Source organism: Eurosta solidaginis, chromosome 2, assembly GCF_040869045.1.
Source record: "Eurosta solidaginis isolate ZX-2024a chromosome 2, ASM4086904v1, whole genome shotgun sequence".
Classification (NCBI taxonomy): Eukaryota; Metazoa; Arthropoda; class Insecta; order Diptera; family Tephritidae; genus Eurosta; species Eurosta solidaginis.
This window is the reverse complement of record NC_090320.1, coordinates 103382013-103406955: the sequence shown is the minus strand read 5'-3', so window position 1 is coordinate 103406955 and position 24943 is coordinate 103382013. Positions and strand designations below refer to the sequence as shown.

The 24943-nt window shown below is 37.7% G+C and overlaps 1 protein-coding gene across 7 annotated transcripts in view; it reads left to right on the top strand.

Annotated features, from left to right (window-relative positions):
- LOC137240117 (neurotrimin-like) overlaps positions 1-24943 on the top strand; it is a 2444277-nt gene that overhangs the window by 1473335 nt on the left and 945999 nt on the right. The window lies entirely within an intron of this gene.

Here is a 24943-nt window from a genome sequence, read left to right as displayed (position 1 = left end):
GATTTAATGTTATCTTTATGTACTATTCTATTTCCATAATCGATTCTTACTTTATTTTCCAAATCAACTTTCACCAGTTGTTTTTTAAATTTAGACTTTACCTTGTTAAAATTGAGGAATAAAACGCAGTATCTAATAAATTAGCTACAAAAACGTGGTCTCTTATCGCTGGTTTATTGAAGAAGAAAGAAAGTAAAGTAAAAAAGCATAGATGGGAAATTATGTGTATGAAAGAAAATTATGAATAGATCATTCACAGTTTATCGATTGTTCATTGACCCTAGAAAGATAACGTTATTTTTTTATATTAGAAAGATAACGTATGTACGTCTGAGAGATGTGTTCAAGTTTAAGGACCCTAAAGTATAAAAAAAACTTAAATTTTTTTCTGTTTTATTAATCATTTATTTGATATATATTCACTTGTTTTAAATGTTTTTAAAGAAAAATATCGTTTTTTTAATATATTAAAAATGAAGTTGGACTTGTCTTGGACTTGTCCTTACAAAAATCAATCTTTTTCGAAGGACTCCAGTTTATAGCAAAAAAAATTTAAATAAAATACATTTTTTTGTACATCAGTTAAATGAATTAACTGTTTTAAACTATACTTAAAAAAAGGGCAAAATTAAAATGACGTACGTCTCACGTCTCTATTACTTAATTGATTACTTTGGGTTACAATTCATTTCTATTTTCAACACTCCCACTTAATCAATGAGTTAACATTTCATTCTTGTTGTGATAATAAAAAGTTAAAATAAATAAAATTCAGTTATATAATTCAAAGAGAATTCAATGCCTTTGAGCAAAATAAATGGTTTTCAATAGACACTGCTTTAGTCAAACAATCCGCAATCATTTCATCAGTATTGACTTTTATGACTTTAATTATATTTTTCTTAACATAATCTCTGATAAAATGATGTCGGATCATTAAAAAGTTCCTCTTTAGAGTGGATTTAAGTTGATCCTTCCAACCTGTATTGTTAAAAAAGCTCAACAAGTCATCTACATAAACTGCAATGACCACGGTAGAGTTATTATTGCACTTCACATAAACCAGCACGCTGTAAGACATTATTCAGTTTCACGTTCCATTGTCTACTGGCCTGTTTAAGACCATAAAAGGCCTTTTTTAATTTGCAGATACGAAAATTTCTATCGTCAAAGCCCTCAGGTTGACGCATGTGTATTGTTTCATGCACATCACAGTGCAAAAATGCCGTCACAACATCCATTTGTTCAATGTTCCACGCATATTTTACAGACATCACCATAAGCAATCGTATCGATGAATATCGAACCACTGGCGAAAAAGTATGAACGTAGTCAATACCTTCACGCTGATAAAAGCCTTTTATACCCAACCAATTTACCATTTGAGTTCATCTTACGCTTAAATATCCATTTGCAGTTAATCGCTTTATAACCATTCGGTAAACTTTCCAGCCAAGTGCTATTATAGAATAGCGATCGATATTCCTCCTTCATTGCAGCAGCCCAATGCACCTTGTCTTCACCATGGTGAGCCTCAGTAACTGTAATAGGCTCATTACTTACTGATGTAAATGTTTGACTTTCTTCGATGTTTGTAGTCAAATGTGTAATTGGATCTCCAAAGAACGTTGGATGTCTTGTATCTCTATCTGATCGCCGAATAGCCTGCACACAACTGTGGTCATTGCATTCGACTTTGCTGTCAAAGAATGTGCTATCATCTGCGTCATCATATGTCGACTCTATAGAATTGCCAATTGTATCTTCAGGCTCAAGTGGATCTTCAGCCTCCTCAGAAGAATGTTGATTATCGCAGTTGCAATACTGTGTTGGCCATGTTGCACGCCAGATACACTATTATCGGATATATTTTGTACGACGTTGTCTTGGGCATGTCGTACGCCATTCACATTGCTCGCAACATTGTTTTGGCCATGTTGCACGCCATCAACACTTTTATTTCATATGTGTTTCACAATACCCGACGAATATATATTCCTTTAATTTCGCGTCGAATTTCAAACGTTTATTAGGTATAAATACCATTGCGCGTGAGCCAAAACCTTAAAGTGACTTACATCTGCTTTCTTTCCATTCCATACCTCCATTGGCGATTTACCCGATAGAACAGCTGTTGACGTATGATTATTTATGTAAGCTGTGGTATTCATAGCTTCGGTATAATAACGCTTATGTAAATTAACATACTGAAGCATATACCTTGCTTTCTCAGTAAGCGTACGAATGGTTCTTTCCGCTAAACCATTTTGCTGTGGTGTGTAGGGCACAGATGTTTGGTGCTCATTACCAAACTTTTCAAAACACGTTTTAAATTTACCACAACAAAATTCAGTACCGTTGTCACTACGAAACTTTTTTATTTTTTTGCCAGTTTGATTTTCCATCAAAGTTTTAAATGAACAAAACTTGTCAAAAGCTTCACTTTTATGTACAAAAGCTCTGCGGCTAAAGTCGTCAACGAGTACTAAACAATTATTGCTTCCACCAATGGAGCTGCATACCATTTTGCTAGCTGAATCTGCATGTATTATCTCCAAAAGACATGTCGCTCTCGATCCGTTCTTCAGAAATAGTTTTCTTGCAAATTTGCCTTTACAGCAAGCAACACATGCTTCACTACCGTTGTTAACAAATGACACCCCATTTACACCACCATTTTTCATGACCCTTAAATCGTGCGAATTTAAATGGCCAAGTCTTCGATGCCACAAATTCATCGAACCATCTACTTTGATCGTAGCCAGTTCCATCTTTTTCACCGCATCCAACTTATAAAATCCACCAACTAATGACCCTGTCGCTAACAACTGCCTGCTCTTATCACGAACTGTGCAGCCGTCGGATGAAAAATTTACGAAAAAACTGTTTCAGTTATTTTACTTACGGAAAGTAAATTTGTCGTAAAATTTGACACATACAACACATCGTTTATCTCAATGAGCACATGTACTCCTGCAACTTCAATTTTAAGGTTAGCGGTACCACTAAATGCAAGTTCCATTAAACTGTTTGTTGCCGCCCGTACACCTACCATCGCGTACTAAGTTTTTCACATAATCCACTATCTGTGCATAGTCATATGATTAGTAGCACCGGAATGAAAATACCAATCATTCGAATAAAAATGTCCATCTAAAAACACTATACTAAAGGCTACATTTACTTGTACTTGTTATTTACTGTTGTTTTTAATTTTGCTTTTAAAGCTCGGTTTGTTTTCACCTACCTTCTTAGTTTTTGTTGGATAATAAGCTTCAAAGTGACCTTTCTGATGACATGCACAGCATGTTATATTAGATCTGCTACGAAAATGTCTTTTACCCTTTACTAAAAGTACCTGTTAAACATTTACTGCCGATGACGTGGTTTCTTGTAACAATTTGGTTTTTATGATATCACTGGAAAGTGATTTTTCAAGTCCCTCAAGTGCCATGATCATCAGTTGGTACTCCTCAGGTAACTCACAAAGTAAAAACACTGCTAGCCACTCATCAGACACAGTAAACACAAGATCAGTCATCTTCTGCGTAGCCGACATTATTTCAGACACATCTGTATTCACTGAATCACAATTCTGTAGTTTTGTGTTCACAACACGTTTCATTAGCGTTATTCGAAGTGCTAAACCAGTGTCCTCGAAAGTTTTTCTTAAATTATCCCAAATTTTCTTCACATCAGATTCCGATTGAACGTGCACAAAGATTGACTTAAAGCGATAGCTGCCTTTGCTTTTGCACATTTTTTTGAAGTTGTTTCGCCGGTCAAATACAGGGAAAGATCTTCTAATGCTAAATAATTCTCCATGTAACATTTCCATGATGAAAAATTGTCGTGCCCTTTCAATTTTTCAATAGATTCTAAAATTGAAGCCGACATATCAAAAGTTTCACTTGCAGCTAATTCCTCTGTAAAATATATACCTTTTATTTCAGCTGTTTATTGTATTGCACGTCTTGGATTTGCTCCGATTGACTTGCTTGTTTCTCTGCCTTAGCCTTTTTTGTTGCGCTCAGTTTATTTTCCCGCTATATTTGTTCGCGACTGTCACCTTCCATGCGAATATTAGTATTATATACGTATGAATACTTGCATTCATATGCATGTATCAATTGAATAAAAAATGGAAAAAATGAAACTGCTTAACCGCACTTTTTTATTAAATATATTAATACGTTTAGTGGGAACACAAATTCGACAATTAGTTGAATTTACTTTTTTTACAACGAGTTTAAGTTTTTTAATGAATAAACGTAGTACCTGCGCCCATAACCTGATAAAACTTAGGAATAAAACCCAGTATTTAATAAATTAGTTACAAAAACGTGTTCATTTATCGCTGGTTTATTGAAGAAAAAAGAAAGTAAAGTAAAAAAACAGAGATGGAAAATTATATATATGAAAGAATATTATCGACAGTTTATCGATTGTTCATTAATCTACCACTCAATTTATTACTTTGGGTAACAATTCATTTGTGTTTTCAACATACCTTAATTCTTCCCTGTAATTTTTTCATATATAACTAGGGTGACCAGATGACCGAATAGAAAAATATGGACATCCCCCTTCTCAATCTAGAAAGTAGGTGAAAAGACAAAATCCATGTATTTAGGTGTACTTCTTAAACACAACTCCGTTGTACAAGAAAGAGACCAATATAGTGCCAAAAAACTGTATGACCTCCACCGCGGGTACAGCCAAAGAGGATAAATACAATAAGAGCCGTCACTCGTTATTTTTTTGTCATTTACTCGATGTATACTGAGAGGTAGTCGCTACTTTTTTTTGGCGAGATGTTTATAAATGTCTTCTACACATTTTCGTGTGGTATTTGTGTTTATTTTTCGACTGTATTTAATTAATTTATTTAATTCTCTTTCCAAAAATCACAGTTGCACAAGGGGCCTACACGGCATGGATAAATGCGAGACAATTAAAAATGTCCCTCTCAGAAAACATTCGGCATCAATTTTTTCAATTTCTAGCGAGATACTCGCCACAAAATAACGAGTGACGGCTCTTATTGTATTTATCCTCTTTGGTACAGCAAAAAAAAGGTGGATCTAAAAGAGAAATAAATTAACTTTAAGCTTTAAGTTAAGAATTAACCTGATGCAAATTAGTGTTTTTTTTTTTTAATTAAAGCAGAGCCATAATACATATTTAAAAATCATGGAAGAAAATCAAGAAAGATTTTCTAAGTTCGAGTGTAAACGCACATTATATACTCAGCTAGAGATCTATCATACAGTTATTTGGTTCAGTTTTTTTACCCTAAATATCATCGAAAGAGGAGTGTTTATTTAATAATTTTGGGCGTCTTTTATACGAAGAACAGGAAATAAGTGTAAAGTTTCTTCACAGTAAGTCAATTTTTCCTCTTCATTAGTTGTTGTTCTTGTTGTAGCGATTAGGACACACCCGAGGCCTTCGGAGAGTGTTATCGATGTAGATGGTCCTTTGCCGGAGGCAGATCCGGTACGTGCCGATAACAAGCACCAGCCCGACCATCTAGGGAACGATTTAGTATGACCACATCACATGAAACCTTCAAGGCCTTGATGCTCTCTCACCCCCTAGACCCATGAAGAAGCCAGAGCCTCGGATTTTTAAGTAACAGGATTCGCCACGGGTAGGTGAGGTTGACAATTGGGTTGGAGAAGCTATATTATGCGCTAACAACACCTGGAAAGGGTTGTGCTAAACAGCCCCTTGAATCAATTTGGTATTTTAGTCACCTCTTATGACAGGCATACCTACCGCGGGTATATTCTAAGCCTCCTAACCCGCTGGGGTTAGGTAAAAAGAAGTTGTAACACCCATTTCAAATGTTTAATAGCGTTTTCTTTTCTGGATATAGTGTTACGCTTTTTTTTACGCCGCGCAATGGTTGTTGTTCTATTCTAAAAAACAGACAACGCTTTTACGGGGTATTTCGTTCTTTTGTGAAAATTGTTGCCTGCTCGCAACGCAAAAGCGTTACATTTTTACCCTGTATAAAATGGCGGTGTGACAGTGCAACTCTGTGAAACTCTCAATTCCTCTGTTAATATGAGTGCAGATCACCTACCAGATTGCGCATGCACGAGTTCAAAATTGCTTCGTTCTGCGCAGCTACGTCACAGTTGACTGTTTGAGCGAATGAAAGAAAGAGAGAAAAAAACAATAGCTAAAGGAAGATGACGTAAAAATTGCTCTTTAAAAAGAGATGATCTAATGTTTACATGCGCAATGCGCAATCTTCTTGTGTGATTTGTGATTTAAGTGATTATGGTGAGATGAAATGTTCTTTGTATGCACTCTTCTGGGGTAGGAGTAACACTATTAAGGCTTTACCATTTACTAAGGCAACAATTTATTTCAGAAAAGAAAACGCTATAAGTTACGTCAATCGGCCTTCGTGTTAGGGTTCCAGAAACGGTATCCAATGCATGACGGCCATTTAAAAAATGTGAAATTCATTTAATTGTTATTTAATGTAGAATGTTTTAAAATATTTTAATTGTTATAAATACGGTTTAGAAGTGAAATAGCATATTAAAAACTTTTTATAAGGTTTTGTCGGGCATGACTCGAAAACTAACAAAAACCGATTCTTGGAATTTTCAAAGGCAATGTGCCACGCCTTGACCAGATGTTATCTGCCCAAGAGTTTGTAAATTAATTACTTATATATAAAGGAATAATTTGAAGAGGCGATTCTCCACCCACCCGGTCCTTCATTAAGCCATGGTCCTCCCGTGGTTATTTGGGTATCACTTCGGGGTCATTTGGGGATGATTTTGGGGAAATTTTTCTTCCATCTAAAGAAATTATACGAAGAAAAAGTGTGCACTTTTAAAATCTACCCCAGGGGTCCTCCCATGGTCATTGGGGGTAATTTCGGAATGATTATGGTGAGGGTCCTACTGGTGTCACTTGGGCGAAATTTGGGATGGATTTTGGGGCTTCCTTTGGGTCCTCCCGAGGCCATTTCGTCATATTGATTACGTCATTATGACACATTTAGTATTTATAGAAATCTGTTCTTTTCTGTGTATTAATTTTGGAAAATAATTTCGATCAGCCAGACGTCCCGTAACGGCTCACCTTTTTTCGCAGTTGCCCTAATAAGGTCTCTATTAGCACTATTTCTGGGTCCGAATTGAAATAAAACTCGTCATGTATGTAAATTTCCTCAACATAATCATAACCTCAATTTTTGTTGTAATCCCCCTTATTTAATACCTCGAAAAATAAGTTTAATTTGTCACATGAAAAAGAAGAAAAGAAAATCTTCTATAAGTACATATTCTTCTCTTCTTTTGTAGCAAATGTAAGAAAGATTTCGTATGGAACTATCGCGTTACACGGAGGGAGCTGTTTGCATTGGTAGAGTGCATTAAACATTTTCACAAGTACATCTACGGGCAGCGATTCCGCGTCAGGACAGATCAAGCAGCGTTAAAATGGCTCCTGCAGTTGCGTAATCCAGAAGGTCAATTGGCACGGTGGATCGAGCGACTACAAAGCTATGACTTTTGCAATGAGAATCGGAAAGGTAGTACCCATGGCAGTGCGGATTCAATGTCACGAAGACCATCTAATTTAGAATGCAAACACTTAGCTGAGGCTAAGGAAGACATCATAGATGTCCGGCTTATGACTACAATGTGTTCGGATGAATGGGACATGGAACAACTAAGGAAGTGTCAGCTAGAAGATACTGATCTGTCACATGTTATGCGAGGGCTCGAACGTAACGAAATACCAAATAAAGAAGAGATGGCAACAGAGAGTCCTATTGCGAAGTCATTTTGGGCACAGTGGAACAGTTAAGAATTGATATGCGGTTGTCTGCATTGAGTATGGGAGAGTGGGGATGGTCGATATAAGAGGAAACTGATACTTGTTCAAAGGAAAAGGATTCTTGACGTTCTCAGTGAGGTACATAATGGTCCAAGTGGAGGTCATCTTGGAATTACGAAGACGCTCGAGAAGATTAAGCAGTGATTCTCTTGGGTTGGCTGCCGTCAGTCAGTCTCTGGGTACATTGCCAACTGCGAGGTTTGCAGCAGAGCGAAAGGGCCCAAAACCCGAAGTCGTGGCCAGATGAAGCAGTATATTTTAGGTGCACCATTTTAAATGATCGCCATGGATATCGCAGGTCTATCTCCTACTAGCAACTGCGGAAACAAATACGTACTGGTGGTTATGGATTATTTCAGTAAATGGCCACAGGTAAACCCAATCCCAATCAGGAAACGGAAACAGTAGCAGTTTATAAACAATTGGGTTGCAAGGTATTTTGTACCAATGGAGTTACATTCTGACCAAGACAGGAATTTTTAATCAGCTGTGTTCCAAGAAATGTGTAAGAAATTGGGGATTGGAAAAACACGAACAACTATATTGCATCCTCAGTCCGATGGTATGGTGGGACATTTCAATAAAACCTTCGAGGAGCACTTAAGGAAAGTAGTCGACAAGTTCCATAAAGAGTGGGATACACACATATCATTATTCTTTATGGCTTACCGATCGGCAGTGCATGAGACAATGGGCCAAACTCCCGTAAAGTTAATTTTTGGCAATGACCTTCGACTTCCAGCTGATTTGAAGTTTGGGATAGATGCCGATGCGGAGAGAAATGCCAAGAAATAAACCGGTGTCTTGGAAGAAGATATGAGAGAAATACACGATCTTGTAAGGTGACGAACAAAGATTATGAGTGCCAAGATGAAAGCCAGATACGATAAAGCAATTAATTCGGAAGTTTTTTGGGAAGGAGATTTGGTGCTGTTATACACCCACAACGAAAAAAAGGTTTGTGCCCGAAATTGCACTGTAATTGGGAAGGCTCATATAAAGATGTAAAATGGATGAACGACGTAGTTTACCGCATACAAACCATTGGCAAACCACGAAACAAAATGAAAGTAGTTCTTTTGAAAAGGCTGGAAGCGTTTAGATTAGAAAATTTGTCTGATTGGGACGATCCGACTTATTTAGGACAGTGTGTCTAATTTTAGCATCACTATGTTTTTAGTAACACACACAACAACAAAAAAGCAAGCCGCCACTCTTGTGTATATGAACAAATCAATCATCATTTACACACATACATACAAGGCAACGCAGAGATATCTCACAAACATATGTAATCATCAGCCGAAGTAGTTACTCATTCATACAACCGCATATGTATATAAGAAAAACATAAACTACAAATATACATGTATATAGATGCTAACCAAACAGGAGATTCAAAAGTTCTACAGGGTGAAACGTGTAGACCTTAGGAGAAAGATGCGAACGAAGCAACGAAGAGTATAAAATCAACACAAGCTGAGTAATCAGTAATCAGTTTTGAACAGCAATTGAAACACGCTATTTGTTGCGAAGTATAATTGTGAAGTACTACTACCAAAGTAATCTAAATAAAGGCCAGTGTGCAATACTGAATATGGGAGTTATTTATTCAACAGTTTAGGATTTGAACGTTAGCAGACGGTTTCAAATAAGCGGGATTTCCCTAAATTCGTTACAATAACAAGAAAATGAAAAGGAAAATAATCAAGCATTTTCCAACGTTTCAATTGACGTATAAAGTCACATATTTCTCCCACATTGGTTTAGGATAACGCCCAATTTATAAAAACTTTTTAAGGATCATAGACCAAATCACTTTCAAAACACTATTATAAAAAGAAATTTAAGAAACTAAAATATTTGAAATGGGTGTTTCGCCCCTCCTTTTTCGACCATTCATTATTCTGCGTTTCGATAGCCATTACAGGAGGAAGAATTTCACTATTGTGAAGAAAGTCCCTATCCTTATTTTTTATAAATATGAATATTTCCAATAAAATCTGCCAAAATCATTTAATAAGCACAGCTCTTTTGACATCACTTAGTGTCATAAAACTGAGACTGATCGATAGCCCTCAGCTAAGTATATAATATCCGGTTACACCCGAACCTAGACACCCTTTCTTGTTCCTATTATTTTAAATTTTTTTTTTTTCAAACTATATTCTGGTACTCCATTAACTTTACAAACCGGTCTGCGGAATAATTTAAAACAGATAAATTCTCAACAACATGAATTCTAATTTAAATACAGACCCACTATGCCATTTGGATGAGTCAACTTTCAAAAAATTAATGGGAGCAAAAAAATTTTTCCAAATATTAAAGTGATTTTTTGGTTCACGGAGTCTTCAGTGCTTTCGATAAAAACAACTTGCACTCAAGCTATTTTTAAATTTGAAAAAAGTTTAAAGTGGTATCAAATCCTCGTTAACTGTTGCTGAACAAGGCAAGAAAGCCCATTTCGCGCGTACCAAATTCCAACAACGTCCTTATATTTATTGGCTAAAGTAATATACATGTCGAAAATCTCTTCGTTCTCCGAACAATTTATTATTAGTTTTATTGTTTATTACAAAAATTTACTTTAGACCAGTAGTCACCAAAATTGAAACTGTGGCTGTGTTAGTAAGACTAAACACGGTTGCCACGGTTGGTCCTTTTTTCAATTTTGGTCATCTTTAGGTAATAGCCACCATTTTGGTACTTTTATTTTTTTCAATGAAGTAAACATTTACAACACTTCTCACAAAATTTGCCACACTTTCATTAACCCACATATAATTTTCAATTTACTTCCATGGAATTGTTAGACCAAAAATTACTCAGTCAATAAAATATAGCAGAACACCTAGCAGATTATTTATTTGAGGCATTAAAAAAACTACGGAATCTTAGGGCAAACACATTGCATGGATATATCAGAAAAAAATCATCTTTTAGTGGCTAGATATATCGATCGGTTATTAAACACTTTTCTTCAAAGATTTTTTCACTAGTCGAGCTAAACAATTTTTTTTCAAATGCACATGTGCCGCTACGAAACTTGTCAGAGTTTGCCACTATTGAAGCCATTACAATGGCCGTCGAACTAAATAAATTGAAAACTATGTAAAAGAATGAAACTAATTTGTTCTATGTTTGGTGAATTTAATTCAAGAATACCAGAGATTGAGAGTTTGTAAAGGAATAGCCGTGTATATCAATGTACCAAACAAATATTTTTGACACAGCTCAAATTAGCTCCATAAGTTCAAAGAACTCCAGGATTATTGAGAGCTAAGTAGCTTGACACAAGAAATATTTTAACTGGAAGTAGGGCAGAAATACTTCTCGAAACTTTATAAATGTACAACAAATTGCGATTAAAACCAATTTATTTTATATTGAGATTTTGAAGCAAACGTAAGAGAGATTTCGTTTCGGAAGAAGTGTTTTGTGAAAAGTTATTCCCGTAGGTACAGAACCCCATAAACTTCAATAACAACACTCCTAACTAATTTCTAGTATCTAACTAATGTAATCAGGTTCCGTTATTGCACAGTGGAAGCTTTTAAGACGTTTGATGTTAAATCCGAGGCTAGATTCAGTAAATGTGAGTTTATCAAACATTACACTTACTGAATCTAGGCTATGGTATGAAATTTTCAGGTTTAGTGGAGATAGCAGGGGAAATAGCATTAACAAAACAGCTTCGAAGAATTGCTTGGTTTCATATACATATCATTTACTGAGTTTTTTCCACATGTTCTGCAAAGGTTGAACTTCAGCAAAACCAGAACGCATATTTTTGAACCGTTTCTTACTAAAACCTTACTGCGCTATACAGATCCATTGCAATGAACAACATAGTGCTGGAACTAACAGTTTTGTTAGCAAACCTAGATTCAAAACGTTTGGTTGGTAAAAGATGTAATGGACCTCATAGACAAACTCCCAATCGTGCGTACTGAGTTGGCCAAGAACATACAAAACGTTTTTGAGAAATCAGCTCAACGCTACAACCTCCGAAGCAGAGTAAAACCATTCAGTGTAGGTGAAAATATATATCGGCGCAATTTCGTTCTGAGCTACAAAGCGAATAAGTTTAACGCCAAGCTAGCACCCGTTTTTGTTAAAGCTACAGTTCTCGCCACAAAAGCAAACTCCTTGTATCAATTGCAAGACATACATGGTAAAATAGGGTGGTACCACGGAAAAGATATTAAGGAATGCAAGGGTTAAAACACAAGTTGCCGTCAGATAATGTCCTATACAACAACTAAAAAATGACAAACCTATATAAATATCTATCTCTATCCCTATTTAATTATCTCTGTTTCGAATCACGCCACCTTTTTTATTTGTTTTTCCGTGCCTATAAAAGCTTCGGATTTAGACATAGCGGGTCTTCTCCTGGAAAAAGTTTGCAGTAAAGGTATACTCTTGGGAAAATATTTTTTAGCGATCGAAAAAGTCATGTCGAAAGTATATTAGTTTGCTAAGTTTTTTTTGCTAAAAATTAATAAAATGAAAAAATCGCGTAAGTCGTTTCGAACCAAAAAAATTACAAGGGTGTTCCTGGTTGCGGTGTTCCTGATTTGCGGATTTCCTGGTTGCAGTGCTCCTGGTTCCTGAAAGGGTTTCCAAATTAAGTGCGAGGAAGATGAGGATCTGTGGTATCCTGAACAGGAATTTCCTGGCTTTGGGTTCTACCCATTTGGGCGAAATTTGCAATCCCACTTAAAACAGTGATTTAGCTTAAAAATTGCATAAATTTTCTTATCTCCCTTCAATAACCTCATTTTTGTGCGCATATGCTGTGATTGCTGAAAAGAGACAAAAAAAAAATATATATATAAAGAAAAAAAAATGTTCAAATTCTACCAAGAGAAAAAATATTATATATGTACACATATATAAAATAGATAAAGAATTGTTAGAAAGAGACAAATGTAAGTGGTATTGGGAGAGTGAAGAGTGGAATCTAAAAATAATAATATAGAAACGAAGTGACATAAAACAAAATCGAATTAAAATAATGTCTGTGCACTGAGCTTTAATTTTCAGCAAATCAGCGGAATCGTCGAAGGCCTTCATCGAGTTCCTGCATCAAATCAAGTGAGTTTGCAAAATTGTTATTTATTATCTCTATTATTTCCATTTTGTTTCGCGTTTTGGGTTTGTAGTATGTCTCCATACATACTTTGATAATTAATAGTGCTATCCCGCTCTAATGGTCAGTTGTTAAAGGTAAGAGCGGATAGAGAGAACTTAAAAAAAAAAAAAACAAGAAAAAAACCCAGTATTTTAGTAGATATGCTTTCACTGCAATTTTTCCAATTAAATTTAAATTAAATTAATAATATTTCCAATTGCCATTAACGGGACTATTTTTCGAATGCTTTCCACTTTTCTACTACCGCAGTATAGCAATTTTGTAGATTATTAATTTGAATTATCAAATACCTAGTAGGCTTGTTATTCAAAAGTTGTTCTGATTCCATGCCGTTCCTATAGGTGTTCGGACTTAAAAATAATAGTAAAAATAGTACCTTTTTTTCTTTAGTACTAAATTTAGTATGAAATCAAATTCTGATCTTTTTCTTTTTAATTGATTAGTCTTTTATTAAATAAAACATGAATTGTTAAGTTTGTAAGAATGGTCTGAAATTCGTTGTTGTTGTTGCTTTACTTTGGTACATCTCATTAACATCTGAGAAGTCATGGTTGGGTGGGTTAAGAGCGGTAAGTAATTGGTAGGAGAACCGCTAGGCAAAAGACAAAGTGTTGTGTCGCTTTCTAAAAAGGTTAATCAACGGTCCTATTGAGTGATGAGGTAAGAAATTCATTAACCCTTACGTGTGCGTAAATTTTTTCTTGTTAGGCCTTGGGTTTGTCGTAACTGGTGGTTTGGTCGGTCGTTTGGTCAACGAACCCACATAAGTGGCTGAAGATCCGGGACAGCTAGACGCACACAGGCAGACGCCGATCATCTTCTTCGTGCCACCAGGTAATCTTGGTACAACTGCGAAACAATTGTCAACCCAGAGTAAGTATGCTTGTCAAAGGTTCCATAACAGAAAATGGCGCCCAACGTGGGGCCCCAGCGTAGAAGAAAGCCAAAAATATTTTTTAACTTTAATTAGGGGTTTCACAAACCATTGTCCTATACGAATTTTGATTCTCTTCATTCATTTTTATTTTTGTAGTACCGGTTTCATAGCCATTGGTATTTGGAATTTAGTTTGAAACGATGAGATAAATTCACGTCGTACTAACCATACCAGTAGCTTTGACCACATAATTGCAAATAAAAACTAACGTATTTTACGTTATTTCTTTTTTCATCTTGGATCTATTTTGAATTTGGCTATATGCATATTTTAAATACCATTTGAATCTAGAATCTCGTTATTGTATGTTTAAAGGTTCAAGATTTAGTTACATCAAATTTTTGTTGCAAGTTGGAATGCGTGTGTTGCACGTACTGCAACAACAAAAATTCTCACATCACATGAAAGGAAAAAAGCACACAAATGTCTTTGGCCGTATAACAACAAAGCAAACAGCAACAATTGAAGAGTAAGACCATATTTGATTTGAGTTTGCTTTGACAAAAATTTTTTTTTTTAAATTTTTTTCTGTATTTTGAATAAATACACACTCATACACATTTTTAATATCTTCACATATATATATATCTATATACCTTTTTTCAATTTTTTTAATATAAGCACAATGCCGTTACGTCGCAGTGATGCGTATGCACCCCCGCCACTAACCCCAAGCCGTTTGTGCACAATTTGCCGCGAAAACTTTACCTTGACTTCTGATGCTGTGCGTATTGCATGCAATCACAAATTCCATCGGTCTTGTCTTTTGAATTGGCTCAGGAATAATACAACTTGTCCTCAGTGTAGAGCACAATGCAATCCCAATAACTTTCGACCAAATCCATACCCTCTTCGTTCACAAGCTAGATCGGTAACTAGTCCCACTGTTCAAGAGCGACAGTCTACCTCACAGGCCGCACAACAGCAGCAGCAACCGGCAGAAACTAGTGTTGAAACACAAGATGAAACACAAGCAGCCGCAGAAAATTCGGGTCTTCAACAATCCCACAGTCACAACAATCACCAGCAAGAACCATGGAACAAAACAACAGCAACAACATATCTGTTACGCCACCGGAAGACACTAGAATCTGAAATATTGTCAGCGCCGTTATCTCCGCGCGACAAGCTAATTTATTACAAGATTTCGAAACCAGATTTGCTCAGTTAGAGCAGCGGTTGGATCAATCCGTTAATAATATTGTCTCTAGATTGCAAAACGTAAATTTGCAACCTTCACAAAACAATGATTTACCACCATTAGTTGATTGGCCACAAGATCCACCGGATTTTGTTAATGGCCTTAGTCAACATGGTGGCGTACCTTTAAATATGCATGCACAAGGAAATCCTTACAAGCATTCTAACGTAGGGTTTCCGCGCAGTAGTGACATATCACACGTCACTAATTCTGGCAAAATTGCCGCCCTTATTTCAAACTGGGACATCAAATTTGATGGCTCAAATCGTCTATCGGTAGAAAATTTTATTTATAGAGTCGAGTCATAGGTGATCGATACCCTCGGAGCAAATTTCACTTTGTTCTGCGAACATGTCCAAAGCGTGTTTACTGAGGATGCCAAAGATTGGTACTGGCGTTACAGATGCTCAGTAGATCGCGTTATTTGGCCTAATCTTTGTCAAGCTCGTCGTACCCATTTTGCCGCACACTGTACTGATACGGATATTAAAGAGGCAATACGTATGCGCAAGCAAAATATGTCTGAAACCTTTGATGAATACCGCAATGCTATTTTTAAAATCGCAGAAAACTTGAGCATTCCTACCCCAGAGGCAGAACTTGTAGAAATACTACAGAGAGGGTTAAGACCTCGCTTGAGGCAACAACTTTTATACGTTTCCATTCCTTCGGTAGCTAAATTGCGCGAGTTATGCATTAAACACGAAAGCTTACTTCAAGAAATCGCTAGAAAGTCGTCTTCAAGTAATACTGCTTTGTCCACCCCTTATCGAAATACGTCTGGTCGTAAGCAAATTAACGAAGTTGACATTGTAGACGAAAAAGAATGAGATAGCGTTGAAGACACTATTGAAGTTGATGAGGTGACACGGCGTAGGAGCAACAATCAGCTGCTGTGCTGGAACTACTGCAAAGAAGGGCATCGTTACTTCGACTGCTTGGCAGAGCGAACGATATTTTGCAATGGTTGTGGTAGTGTAGGCGTGTAAACCTACGTGTGTAAAGTGTAAGTCGGGAAACTTGCAAGCGAGCGAGGACTCGAAAATTTTCCTCGCCAGAAGTAATTAAGCCCAATCTTCAAACTAAGAATTTTTATAAACCAGAATTAAGACATTTAGTACCGTACCAAGATCGTTTGAAATTTTACAAAGAAAAACGAAAAGAAACTTTTAATAATATCGAAAAGGGCACACCACCTAAATCACGTTCGGCAATACGGGGAAGTAAATTTTGGAGAAAAGTTAAAGCAGGTAGAAAAGGGCTAACCAATTTAATATGTTCTTTGCAAAAGCATTCGTCCAAACTTCGACCATATGCCGTAATAGAGATTATTAACGAAACTCATCTAGCTTTGCTCGATAGTGGAGCGCAAGTTTATTGTGTAGGCAGCAACTTGGCTGAAAAGATCTGCGTGGATAAAAATATTAAAACCAACCATTGTTCATCGATACGAACTGCTGATGGCAATGACCAATTTGTATTTGGTACCTCTTTATTTGAAATCACCTATAAAGGCAAAACATCAAAACTACTTTTTTATATTGTCCCTAGCTTGAAGCAAAATTTGATCGATTTGTAAGCACCGATAATAATAATACTGATGTTTTAAATAATATGCACACCCTGACAACTGAGCAACAAAAACGTTTGCAAATTACAAAAGACTTATTTCCGTCATATGCTAAGGAAGTTCTTGGCAAAACCAACCTTATTGAGCACGTAATTGAGTTAGAGCCAAATGTCCGTCCGTTGAAACAACGATACTTTCCTATTTCTCCTGCCATAGAAAAATTAGTTCACAGGGAAATAGATGAATTGCTGGAGTTGGGAATAATTGAGGAGTCACCAAACAGTCCGTGGTCGAGTCCGGTTGTTTTAGTCGGTAAAGGTGAAAAAGTTCGTCTATGTTTAGATTCACGCAAAGTAAACAGCGTAACTATTAAAGATGCTTACCCCTTACCCCACATAGATGGGATACTCAGTCGCTTACCAAAAGCTGAGTTTATATCTTCGCTTATCGGAAAAATGCAGAGATTTGACTTGTTTTACGTTACCAAACCGCCCTTTGTATAGATACCGCGTAATGCCTTTTGGCTTGTGCAATGCCCCTCAGACCCTATCTAGATTAATGTAGCGCGTGATTCCATAGAATTTAAGAGAGAGCGTATTCGTATATCTTGACGATTTACTCATCGTATCAGAAAGTTTTGATGCTCACATGAAGACGATGTCGGAAGTTGCATATCATTTAAGAAACGCGGGCTTAACAATCACTATTGAGAAAAGCAAATTTTGTCTGCGAGAAGTGAAGTACCTAGGGTATATTGTAGGGAATGGTACACTCCGTACTGACCCGAATAAGATATCTGCGGTTACACAATATCCCCAACCAACCACTATCAGGCAATTACGCCGGTTTCTTGGCATGGCTGGTTGGTATAGACGATTTGTACCGAACTTCGCAGCAGTTACTGCACCAATGACAAATTTGCTGAAAAAGGCCAAAGTTTTTAAATGGACTGAAGATGCCCAAACCGCATTTGAGTTGCTTAAAGCCTTGTTATAACTATAGTAAACCTTTTCTTATTCAATGTGACGCTAGCAAACTAGGTGTAGGAGCAGTTTTGGCCCAGGTTAATGACGACGGTGTAGAAGTTCCCGTCGCGTATTTTTCGCAAAAACTAAATCGCGCACAAAGCAATTACATCGTAACCGAACTTGAGTGCCTAGCAGCTATTCTTAGCTTGAAAAAATTCCGTGCTTACTTCGAAGGCCAAGATTTCACGATAGTGACTGACCATGCCAGTTTGCAGTGGTTAATGAAGCAAAACGATTTAAGTGGTAGATTAGCACGCTGGTCACTCAAATTACAGGGTTATCGGTTTAAAATTGAGCACCGACGTGGTTCTCAGAATATCGTTCCCGATGCGTTGTCGAGACAAATCTTTGATGAGCTAGGAGAAATTTCTGTCTGTCCAGCAGTCAATTTAAATTCGGAAGCTTTCAACTCAGATGAGTACAATAAATTAAAACAGAAAATTCAAGAAGCTCAGAGAAGTTTACCAGACCTGCAGGTCGAAGCCGATAAAGTGTACAAGCGAACAGAATACGCGAATGGAAATGAAGAAAGAGAAGTTTTATGTTGGAAACTGTGGATTCAAAAGGAACTAGTCCAGGACACTTTCGAAAAGGCCCATTGTCCTCCAAAAAAATGCCATGGTGGTATGGCAAAAACGTTAGAACGCCTTCGCTTAAATTTTTACTGGCCATCGATGGTAAATGATGTTAAAAGTTTCATTTCTCGCTGTGATATCTGCCAGCAGAGTAAATCTACAAATATAATTCTTCGTCCACCTAAATTCGGTACGTCCATGCCAAAGGTTATACGTAGATCTTTTAGGTCCTTATCTGCGCTATAAACAGGGAAATATAGGCATTTTCATAGTTATCGACCATTTGACGAAATTTCCATTTATCGAAGCTGTCAAAAAGTTTACTGCCACTCCAATTTGCGACTTTTTAGAAGAACAAATTTTCCCAATTTTTGGTGCACCTGAATGCATTGTATCTGACAACGGAAGTCAGTTCAAGTCCCTCCAATTTAAAAATTGTTTATATTCCAGGGGTATTAAACATTCGTTTACAGCCCTATATAGTCCCCAAGCTAACGCGAGCGAGAGGGTCAATCGCTCCGTTATCGCTGGTATCAGGTCATATCTCCAATCTGATCAAACCAATTGGGACGAAGATCTTCAAATGATAGCTGAAGCACTTCGGTCTTTATTTCACCAAACTATTGGCTGCACGCCATACTATGCGATGTTCGGTCAGCAGATGTTAAGTCATGCAGATGATTATAGTCTGCTGCGTACGCTCGAGTCTTTGGGAGGGGATGTTGTAATAGGCCGCATAGACAAACTCCGGCTCGTGCGTACTGAGTTGGCCAAGAACATACAAAACGGTTTTGAGAAATCAGCTCAACGCTACAACCTCCGAAGCAGAGTAAAACCATTCAGTGTAGGTGAAAATGTATATCGGCGCAATTTCATTCTGAGCGACAAAGCGAATAAGTTTACCGCCAAGCTAGCACCCGTTTTTGTTAAAGCTACAGTTCTCGCCACAAAAGGAAACTCCATGTATCAATTGCAAGACATACATGGTAAAATAGGGTGGTACCACGGAAAAGATATTAAGGAATGCAAGGGTTAAAACAGAAGTTACCGTCAGATAATGTCCTATAAAACAACTAAAAAAGGGCAAACCTATATAAATATCTATCTCTATCCCTATTTAATTATCTCTGTTTCGCATCACGCCACCTTTTTTAATTGTTTTTCCGTGCCTATAAAAGCTTCGGATTTAGACATAGCGGGTCTTCTCCTGGAAAAAGTTTACAGTAAAGGTATACTCTCAGGAAAATATTTTTTAGCGATCGAAAAAGTCATGTCGAAAGTATATTAGTTTGCTAAGTTTTTTTTGCTAAAAATTAATAAAATAAAAAAATCGCGTAAATCGTTTCGAACCAAAAATAAATTGCAAGGGTGTTCCTGGTTGCGGTGTTCCTGATTTGCGGATTTCCTGGTTGCAGTGCTCCTGGTTCCTGAAAGGGTTTCAAAATTAAGTGCGAGGAAGATGAGGATCTGTGGTATCCTGAACAGGAATTTCCTGGCTTTGGGTTCTACCCATTTGGGCGAAAATTGCAATCCCACTTAAAACAGTGATTAAGCTTAAAAATTGCATAAATTTTCTTATCTCCCTTCAATAACCTCATTTTTGTGTGCATATGCTGTGATTGCTGAAAAGAGGTAAAAAAATATATATATATATAAAGAAAAAAAAAATGTTCAAATTCTACCAAGAGAAAAAAAAATTATATATGTACACATATATAAAGTAGATAAAAGAATTGTTAGAAAGAGACAAATGTAAGTGGTATTGGGATAGTGAAGAGTGGAATCTAAAAATAATAATATAGAAACGAAGTGACATGATACAAAATCGAATTAAAATAATGTCTGTGCACTGAGCTTTAATTTTTAGCAAATCAGCGGAATCGTCGAAGGCCATCATCGAGTTCCTGCATCAAATCAAGTGAGTTTGCAAAATGTTATTTATTATCTCTATTATTTCCATTTTGTTTTGCGTTTTGGGTTTGTAGTATGTTTCCATACATACTTTGATAATTAATAGTGCTATCCCGCTCTAATGGTCAGTTGTTAAAGGTAAGAGCGGATAGAGAGAACTTACAAAAAAAAAAAAAGAAAAAAACCCAGTATTTTAGTAGATATGCTTTCATTGCAATTTTTCCAATTAAATTTAAATTAAATTAATATTATTTCCAATTGCCATTAACGGGACTATTTTTCAAATGCTTTCCACTTTTCTACTACCGCAGTATAGCAATTTTGTAGATTATTAATTTGAATTATCACATACCTAGTAGGCTTGTTATTCAAAAGTCGTTCTGATTCCATGCCGTTCCTGTAGGTGTTCGGACTTAAAAATAATAGTAAAAATAGTACCTTTTTTTCTTTAGTACTAAATTTAGTATGAAAGCAAATTCTGATCTTTTTCTTTTTAATTGATTAGTCTTTTATTAAATAAAACATGAATTGCTAAGTTTGTAAGAATGGTCTGAAATTCGTTGTTGTAGTTGCTTTACTTTGGGACATCTCATTAACATCTGAGAAGTCATGGTTGGGTGGGTTAAGAGCGGTAAGTAATTGGTAGGAGAACCGCTAGGCAAAAGACAAAGTGTTGTGTCGCTTTCTAAAAAGGTTAATCAACGGTCCTATTGAGTGATGAGGTAAGAAATTCTTTAACCCTTACGTGTGCGTAAATTGTTTCTTGTTAGGCCTTGGGTTTGTGTTGTTGTTGTTGTAGCAATGCTCGCCCCACCTAATAGCCGCGACCGATCACAAATTGTCATCAATATCCTCTAACGGGAGTCCAAGGAAACTTGCCGTTTCAACAGGGGTGAACCATAAGGAAAGGGGTGTTAGAGGCGTTGGTTCCACATTACACCTAAAGAGATGGTTGGTGTCATATGGGGACACATTGCAAGCGGGGCATACATTTTGTATGTCGGGGTTGATTCTGGATAGGTAAGGGTTTAACCTGTTACAGTATCCAGAACGAAGTTGATCAAGAGTGACACGCGTTTCCCTGGGGAGTATGCGTTCCTCTTCCGCGAGTTCTGGATATTTTTCTTCAAGTACTGGATTCACCGTTCAATTCCCGACATAAAGGTCCGACGCCTGTCTGTGGAGTTCACCAAGGACCTGCTTGTGGTTTTTCGCTTCATACGGCTGGGTTCTCAGGTGCCGTATTTCCTCAAAATGCTTACGGAGATGACTCCTTAGGCCCCTAGGCGGTGCTGGTTCGTCAATCAGATGTCTGTTGGGATGCCCAGGTTTCTGGGTATTCAACAGAATCTGTTTGGTCAGCATCTCATTTCTCTCCCTGATGGGGAGCATTCTCGCCTCATTATGCAGATGGTGTTCTGGGGACATAAGAAGACAGCCCGTGGCGATTCTGAGAGCAGTATTTTGGCAGGCCTGTAGTTTCTTCCAGTGGGTAGTTTTTAGGCTTGGCGACCATATGGGTGACGCGTAGCACGTAATCGGCTGGCTAATTGCTTTGTATGTGGTCATGAGCGTTTCTTTATCTTTTCCCCAGGTACTGCCAGCAAGGGATTTGAGGATTTTATTACGGCTCTAAATTCTCGGAACAATTGCGGTTGCGTGCGCACCAAAATGTAGATCCTGATCAAACGTCACACACAAGATTTTGGGGTGTAGGACAGTCGGTAGCGTAGTGCCATCGACGTGGATGTTCAATATGGTCGACATTTGGGGCGTCCATGTTGTAAATAAGGTCGCGGAAGATTTAGACGGTGACAATGCCAGGTTTCGCGAGGCAAAAGAACTGGAGAGATCTGGGAGATAGCCGTTTATTTTATTGCATAGCTCATCGATCTCTGGGTCTGGGCCTGTGGCCATTATTGTGCAGTCATCGGCGTAGGAAACGATTGTGACTCCTTCCGGTGGTGAAGGTAGCTTAGATATGTAGAAATTAAACAAAAATGGGGATAGGACACCACCCTGTGGCATCCCTTGTTTAATTCTCCTTGGTTTTGATGTTTCGTTTCTGAATTGCACCGATGCCTGCCGACCACCCAGATAGTTTGCGGTCCACCTTTTAAGACATGGGGCAAGGGTAGACCCTTCCAGGTCTTGCAGTAATGAGCCATGGTTGACCGTATCAAAGGCTTTTGATAGGTCTAGCGCTACGAGTAATGTTCTATGGTGGGGGTATTGATTCAAACCGCAATTTATCTGGGTGCTAATGACATTTAGCGCGGAGGTAGTGCTATAGAGTTTTCTGAAGCCATGCTGATGAGGAGCTAGCTGCAAATGTGCTTGGCAATAAGGGAGCAAAATGGCTTCAAGCATCTTTGCCACTGGCGATAGGAGAGATATCGGACGATATGACTCACCTACGTTAGCTGGTTTCCCAGGCTTTAGTAGCGGGACCACCTTGGCCATTTTCCATTTCTCGGGTATGGCAAAGGTGGAGAGAGACAGGTTGAAGACATGCGCTAAATATTTGAAACCCTCTTTCCCTAGGTTTTTAAGCATCGGCATGGCTATGCCGTCTGGGCCCACTGCTTTGGATGGTTTAGCGCGACCAATAGCGTCCTCAACCTCTCTAGCGGTGATGGTGATTGGTGACGCGCTGAATTTGTGTTTATGTGTGTGTCTATTGGCTCTCCGTCTATCTTTGTCGACCGTAGGATGCATTATATATTGTCGGCAGAAAGCGCTCGCGCATTTTTCCGCATCCGACAGCACCTTATCGCCGAAGGCGATGGAAACTTTGTCTTTGTGCTTAGTCGGATTCGATACGGACTTTACGGTGGACCAAAGTTTACCTACACCGGTAGAGAGGTTACAACCTCTTAGGTGCTCTTCCCATTTCGCCCGCTTGTGTTCGTCCACAATGAAATGTGCCGAGGCGAATTCAGTGACCTTACGGAAGGCACGCTCCCCTTGGCGAGCATCAGTCGGGATAGGGAGGGCAGCAAAGCTGCTGTCTGTTGCAGATTTATATTCTTCCCACTTTCCTTTTTTGAAGTTTATGAAAGTGCGTTTTTCGGTGACGATGAAGTCGGCTGTACGCTCGAACGAAATAAGTATGGGCAGGTGGTCGGATGCCAATGTTACCATCGGCTGCCAATTGACGCAGTTTACGAGTTCTGCGCTCACTACTTTGTCGTAACTGGTGGTTTGGTCGGTCGTTTGGTCAACGAACCCACATAAGTGGCTGAAGCTCCGGGACAGCTAGACGCACACGGGCAGACGCCGATCATCTTCTTCGTGCCACCAGGTAAACTTGGTACAACTGCGAAACAATTGTCAACCCAGAGTAAGTATGCTTGTCAAAGGTTCCATAACAAAGACATAGACTTATCCTAGAAATGTGAAGATATAATACCTAAAAGTACACTTTCTTTTGTTTGTGCAGTTTGAATTAAAACGAAGTCTCTCATTCGCTATTTTTAGCAAAGTTTTGTAAAGGAAACCGTGGAATCATCCTAAATTTTATATTTTACAAAGAATACGTCACTCTTGTGAATTGTCGAACTGATTGTGTCACAATAAAACAAAAGTTTGGTCCTTGGACCGTGAGACTAAAATCGCCGCAGTGGTAGTGGTTTAGTTGTTGATAAAAAGCAATGAGGAAGGACGTATACACGCATGTCTGTTAGCAATTAAAAAATTTATTCCTAAATAGGCCATAAAAATACTACTTTGTAGCTTGAGTCAAACGAAAAATGTAAAAAAAATAAAATATAAAACTATGAAAACATTCTGCGCATGAGCGCTTGTTTGTAAAATATTGTAACGAATTTAGAGAAATTCTGCTTATTTGCAACCTGCTGCTAATGTTCGAATCGCTAAACTGTTAAATAAATCACTCCAATATTCTGTATAGCAAAATGGTCTTTATTAGGCTGATTTGGGGTAGTACAATTAGCAGTTGTCCGTGTTTTTCGAAACCTCAATTTCTTACACGTTTCTTGAAACACCGCATTGGTTTGTAACCACTTCTGCTACTGTTTCCGCTTCTTGATTTGGGATTGGGTTTACCTCTGGCCATTTAATGAAATAATCCATAACCACTAGTAAGTATTTGTTTCCGCGGTTGCTAGTAGGAAATGGACCTGCGACATCCATGGTGATCCTTTCAAATGGTGCACCTAAAATAAACTGCTTCATCTGGCCATGACTTCGTGTTTTGCTGCAATTATGCCTCAGCTTCCTCTGCTTTTATACTTTCGTTTTCCTCGTTCATCCATTTTTCCTAAGGTCTAGTAATTTCGTGAACTGCATGCTTGGTCACCAGCTATATACATGTATATTCGTAGTTTGTATCCATATGCGTGTGTATATGTGAGTACTACTGCGGCTGATGATGACATGCGTTTGTGAGTATCTCTCTGTTGCCTTGTATGTATGTGTATAAATGATGATTGATTTGTTTACGTACACATTGTAAAGGTTTACCATTGGGATATGTAGCAGCACACACAAACACAGCCACGCTCGCCTGATAAAATGCTTGTTCTTGTTCGTTTTTTTTGTGGATACTATTTGACACTGTTGTACTTCTTAGGTCCAAGAAAAGTGTAGAAGCTGCTAACGAAAACTGCGTAAAATTTTTATTGTAAAATTGCAAAAAAATATCCTTATTTACGTTCAAACGAGCACTT